Raw genomic sequence first — 5,899 nt, forward strand, 5'->3', positions numbered from 1 at the left:
CTATTTTGACATCTACTGAGGACCATGCAGTCGTTTGTCTCCTCCTCAAAAACTCGAACCATGACACCTTTCATTCCCCCGCTTCACATTGGCGAACAGTGCACTGCTTCAGTGCAAGTAGGAGCCCACCACTCGATGAAGCCAACAGAAACACTGCAAAAAGCAAAGATAAAATCCTAAGGCCACCAAAGTGGAAACCATCCACCACCGGGACACGCCTGTTCTGTACAAAAAAGCCCAACCAAACTGTACAGAATAGGCCTTTTCTGATTATTGTCTTCTCAAAGTCCACAAAACAAGTAGACTGCTTGTGCAAACTCCCATGCACTCTGGAATATCCTTGCGGGGATAAAGAGCTGATCCAGTGTTGAAAACCGCATTGTTGCTCCTGTGTCTAAGATTCGGATGGGCTCTGCTCTCTGGCAGACTTTCCTGAGGACGCTGATGAGTGCGATCCCCTTATAGTTCTAGAATACCCTCTGGTCCCCCTTCTTAAACCAGGAAACGCCAATCCAGCCTGCAAGTTAAGGGACACCGGCCCGGAGCTCCTCACAACGTTGCACAGATACGTCAACTAACACACCCTACAACATTCAGAGCCTTAAGGAACAAATATCCACCCCAGGGACTGTCCACCATCTTGTTCTGGGATTACCGCCACAAGAAGACCAAGTGACTAGTTCCATTATGTCCCAAACATCCAGAACTGGGTCGACCCAAAACAATCAACTCACTGAACTCAGTTTTCTTCTTTTTGTCTGAAGGAATGTTTAGTAAAAAAACAAAATGTATAAATGTTTTGCATAAACAGGTTGTGCTTAGAACAATTTTCGGAGACATTCCTAACCACTGGAAGATGGAGGCATCTGCGCATTTCACAAATGAACATCAAAGACAAAAAACTCCCTGAATCACAATCACGTTGATGCTGTGAAGAACATATAAACGAACCCAGATCCACATCACCTTTTGGATTCAGAGATTCATTTCTTGCATGGTATAGAGGAAATGATCAGAACTGCCAGAAGTGTACAGAGTGATGCATACATGTAAACACTGCAACCTGCATTTTTGTAGGTTTTATTAAACATAGTTCATAAAAACAACATATATATATTTACATTATTTGAGTCCTCAGACACTGAACCACAATAAATACAAATCCAAGGGAATAAAAACAAATATTAGTGCTTGTTGTATGAAGCAATGTGGAAACTTTAGTGTATCTGGAGATTGCTAAAGACCGATGGCAGCAGCACTGCAGCTCATACCTGACTTTCAGCTCGCTACTTGTGCCAGACAAAAGTCTAACGCTACAGCTACAGAACATCCTCTGCACACACAGTAGGTCGGAATGAGACAAAAAAACTAACAAAAATAATGCACTGTAACAGAGAAGACAAGCCAAATAAGATCTATGTTCGAAGATGAATTAATAGAAATAATAAGACACATAAATAAAAAACCTGCAACTTTGTCCAAGCTTCAATTTTCCCTGAAGCGCACACATATGCATTAACTGTACAAAGCATTGACTGTTGTTTGACCCTGCGGCCCAAACCAAACAATGGCGTCCCTTTTGCCGCCAGTTTAACATCCTCCCCTCCACACTGCGAGGCTGCACCACACCTGGCTCTTATTATAAATCATCCCCCAGCGTACCTCTTTAACGTGGTCGCCGTGCCATTCGGTGTCAGGTATGCAGTCAATCACAGGAAATGGCACTTTGCTGAGTTTCCTGCTATTGTTTAAAATTTTTTGCCTCTATGGAAAATCTTGGAGATCTGCTTTAAGCTCGACTCCTGTCACATCTCATTCAAGTTACCTTTTTACATCTAACTACATCTGTAGTGTTTTAATAGTAAAAGCTAGTAATTAAAATACTTCAGCAGCTTTAAGCAGGACAGAAAACAAAACAATACTTTCATGTCAGATTAAACATCGGATTAAAGTGAACATGAAACACTACATTTATAAAGGCTGATTTACACTGTGGAGCCCTACTCTAATCTGTCATCCTGAAACGTCAGATCAGCCCACCAACTGTGACTTAACAATCCAAGATGGCGGAAGTGAACAGCAGTAAAAACGTAAAATTTATAATCTGGACTGCCACTGCTGTGGATTCACAGATGAATCCTATAATCATACTCACAGCACTGAACAGGCTCTATCCACGAAGGGGCCACAGCTGTGTTCTTAAGCACCCCCCCCCGCCCGAATGGTTGCATCCTGCTAAGAATCAAAATGAACCCGGTTTCTCTGGTTTTCCCAAATTTCCTACTGGAATGCAAGATTGCTGAGGTAACTGGAAAATGGCTTTAGTATATGTGAACTACTGAGTGACAGAACTGTTTTACAACAACAGTTACAAATATAACAATTTTTCTTACCAATGCACATGGAAATCCTGACGTCCATCAGCATGTCCACAGAGGAACGCTCTCCTTCACTTATATTAGGGTGTTGATTTTCCCCACTTCTAGTATGAAGTAATGCACTGACATCATCATCTCACTCACTCCAACGAGTGCAGCAGCTTTCCCTCTGATGTTCCTGTTCTACACATCACTCTGTTCCCCCTGCAGAATCTCAGGATTCCTGATGTGTTTGAGATGGGCATGTAGTAACTTATGTTGGAAACTGGTTGGGCGTGTTTGAGGAAAGAAAGACTGTTTTACTGCATAAAACAACGCTGATCACGTCCTCTGAACATCTGCTCTGCCAGCTGATTGTGTGCCGTGTGTCTGCATCCAACCAAAGGAGGAAAAATCAAAGACAACGGGGACAGTGTCAGACTGAAGCTTCTCGTCCTTGTAAATCACTAGTCCACCTAACTCCAACAAGCTCTGCTCATTTATAAAGTGCTCTACAAACCCGAACAATACGGCTAACTGGTGGAGTCCCATATTTCAGTGCAGCTAGCCAATAATGAACGACCACTTCGTGCTGAAGAGAGAGTGAAAGGGGACAATACATCCTTGGTACTTTAACATAAAACTCACTGCAGCTGTCACTAGTTAGCAACATAAACTAATGTAAGTCTATTAGCACCAACCAACCACATAACATCACTTTCCATACTGGCACAAGATGGCACTAAAAACCTTATACACATATTATTAAATCCAGCTTCATAGCCATTTTTTAAAAGTGGGACTCGATGCTGTAAACCAGCCTTTATACATTAGCACTTCCTGTCCGCTTTAAATGTGTTCACAGTAACAATGCAGGGCACACGAAGAACAAAGCGGAGTCTTCTTCTGATGGAAATGACTTCAAAATATTACATGATTCATTCAAGTCTCTAGACAACTTAAAACAACAACAACAACCAAGTAAAACTCGTTTTACTGGTGTGTGGTTTGGAGCCTCCCCCGGTGAGCGTCCATTGTACGTCTGCACTTCTTGACATTCTTAAACATTTTCAGTTTCTGTTTGGATCTTTCAGATCATCTCAGTTTCCGCCTGACCCGTCCTTACTTGATGTTTAGCCGTTGGTCATTGGCGTCTCCTCTGACAGATTTCAAAAAGAAGACAAAGAAGAAAAAAGTTACACACAGCTGTTAAAAACCTGAAGGCCTTATAAATAAGGCCAAAGTTTTAAGTTAAATTAAACGCCGATTCAGGTGCCCCGCAACTCTCAGCTCTGTATCATGTGACTAAACCATACATTTGTGAGAGGAGGACGAAAAGATGAAAGATGGCTCACATGGAGCAGAAAAGGAAGTGAGAAAGGAAATGAACTGAGGGACAGTATATGATGAATAAGTATTTTTAAAGCTGTGAGTCAGTCGAAGCAGCTTCCACAGAGTCCAAGATCAAACCACAGAGCTGGAGATATGCTAAACACGTCCTTTATAAACTCTAAACCCAGAGCGATTTACTGCTGTTTAAGTAGTTTGAGACAGTTTTACCTTCAGTTTGTTCATCGTTTCGTTGTTGAGCAGTGGTGCCGTTAGCTGCAGGAGCTCCTGTTATTTTAATGACAGAAATATACACATCAGCTTTTTAATCCCACACAAAGCCCCACTGTGAACAGAAAAAATACAATTTTGGGCTGAAACTTACTCTGATGTTCATCACTCCTCCAGAAATCTGAAGTGGATGAAAACCCCCAAAAACAAAACATGAAGAACAATGACATTAACAAGAAACAGCACACAGAAGAACCACGGGTGTTTCTGAGTTCTACTTTCTAATAGACACTGATTAAAAAAAATAAATAATTGATTTGTTACTGACCTCCTTCCCACGGCATGGACTCTGCAGAGAGAATTACAGCAAAGGACAGTTAAAGACACCAGTTTGTTTTATTGTTCGTAGTCATCACTGAGCTGCCAACACTTTGATATTTATATCATAAAAAAGGACAATATTTTCTTTACGATGCTGTTATTATGCTGCATTTCACTGCCTGATCAGAGAATCTGATTTTAAAGAAGGAAGATGCTCCTGGGGAACCCCCGACGCCCTAAGCCTGTCCCTACCCCCACACCAATCACAACAGTGAAGGCGGGACCAAACTATGACCCCCCACCCCCACTAGGTGATGGAGCTGATCAAAGGAGCCCAGAGCAATTGATCTGATGTGGTGGCAGAGGCTGTATCAAGACTAATGTAATCTAATAGATAATTTCTATATTGGTTAGAATTAAGATTATTTTTATTTTTCCAGTTCATGAGGACTGTTTTCTTGGCTATGCATAGGGCAGTGAAAACCATATGGGCGATATTCTTTTCTGAAGTGACATTATCTAAGCTGCCCAACAAACACACTAAGGGGGAAGTTGGAATGTTACATTTCAGACACTTCGATAAGTCTTCACATATCTCGCGCCAAAACTTCTGAACTGGTGGACAGAACCAAAGAGCGTGGATATAATTGTCCGGTGAATTGGTTTGGCAGTGTGAGCAGTTGTTGGTGGACGTAAAGCCCATCTTGAACATCCGATGACCTGTATAGTGCACTCTATGTAATATTTTGTATTGAATTAATTGAAGACTGGGATTTCTAATTAGATGAAAGGTTTTTAAGCAAATCTGAGACCAGAAGTTTAGGTCTAAGTTAACTGATAAATCCGCTTCCCATTTTGCAATAGGAAGTGATATTGATTCATCTGTTTTAGAAAGCATTCTGTATATTTTGGATAGTAATTTGGGGGGTTTAAGAGTAAGAAATTGAACCACACTTGGTGGTGTTTGTAGTTCAACTTGACCCGGTTTAAATTTCTTTTTTACTATGGATTTAATTTGTTGATATTCTAAAAATCTTTTCTTGTTGATCCCATATTGTGTAACTAGTCCGTCAAATGGAATAAATTCTGTTCCTTCTAGTATATGTTCTAAATATTTGATTCATTTACAACTCCGACTCAGACAAGGTAAGTGACTCATGTTGTAACTGACGTCAGACGCCGGAGATTTTGGCAGAAACTTTAAGCGAATGGTAGCTTAGAATTGAACAAATTCCTTTAAGCTTCAGTATTACCAAATACACTTATCAGTTGTCTTTTAACTAACAACATTTGTCTAAATCATCTCCAACACCCTGGAGAACAACAGGGAGAGTTTAGAGGCTCTCCAAGATTACATCGATCAGTGCTTCCAGGATCTCGTGATGACGAAGGCCCAGAGTGCAGCTTCCCCGGCCAAGTCTGAGACGCCGTCATTGAAAAGATGTCGCCCGGCAGATTCCCCCGGCTCAACATCGCCATCCAGCAAAGATATTGTCGACATCCTAGAGTCAATCGACAAGGCTGCAAGGCTGTCCTTGGTGGAGATTCTTCACCGGGAATTTAAATGCTTGCGAGAATCCCTGGAGTTCAGCCAGCAGCAGGTGGAAACGCTTGCTGCTGAAAATGCCACGCTAAGGGAGTCGGTGAAATGTCTCACAGAT

The 5,899-nt window shown here is 41.6% G+C and overlaps 1 long non-coding RNA gene across 1 annotated transcript in view; it reads right to left on the reverse strand.

The window, feature by feature from the left end:
* Positions 1–1,074: 1,074 nt before the first annotated feature.
* LOC102309490 overlaps positions 1,075–5,899 on the reverse strand; it is a 15,807-nt gene continuing 10,982 nt past the window's right edge. The window contains exons 8-11 of the long non-coding RNA XR_006052789.1: positions 4,246–4,266; positions 4,072–4,098; positions 3,918–3,974; positions 1,075–3,516 (exon numbers count right to left, since the gene is read on the reverse strand). This is a non-coding gene — a long non-coding RNA (uncharacterized LOC102309490). The remainder of the gene's footprint in view (positions 3,517–3,917; positions 3,975–4,071; positions 4,099–4,245; positions 4,267–5,899) is intronic.

Source organism: Haplochromis burtoni, unplaced genomic scaffold, assembly GCF_018398535.1.
Source record: "Haplochromis burtoni strain Fernald_Lab_line unplaced genomic scaffold, NCSU_Asbu1 Contig_394, whole genome shotgun sequence".
NCBI lineage: Eukaryota > Metazoa > Chordata > Actinopteri > Cichliformes > Cichlidae > Haplochromis > Haplochromis burtoni.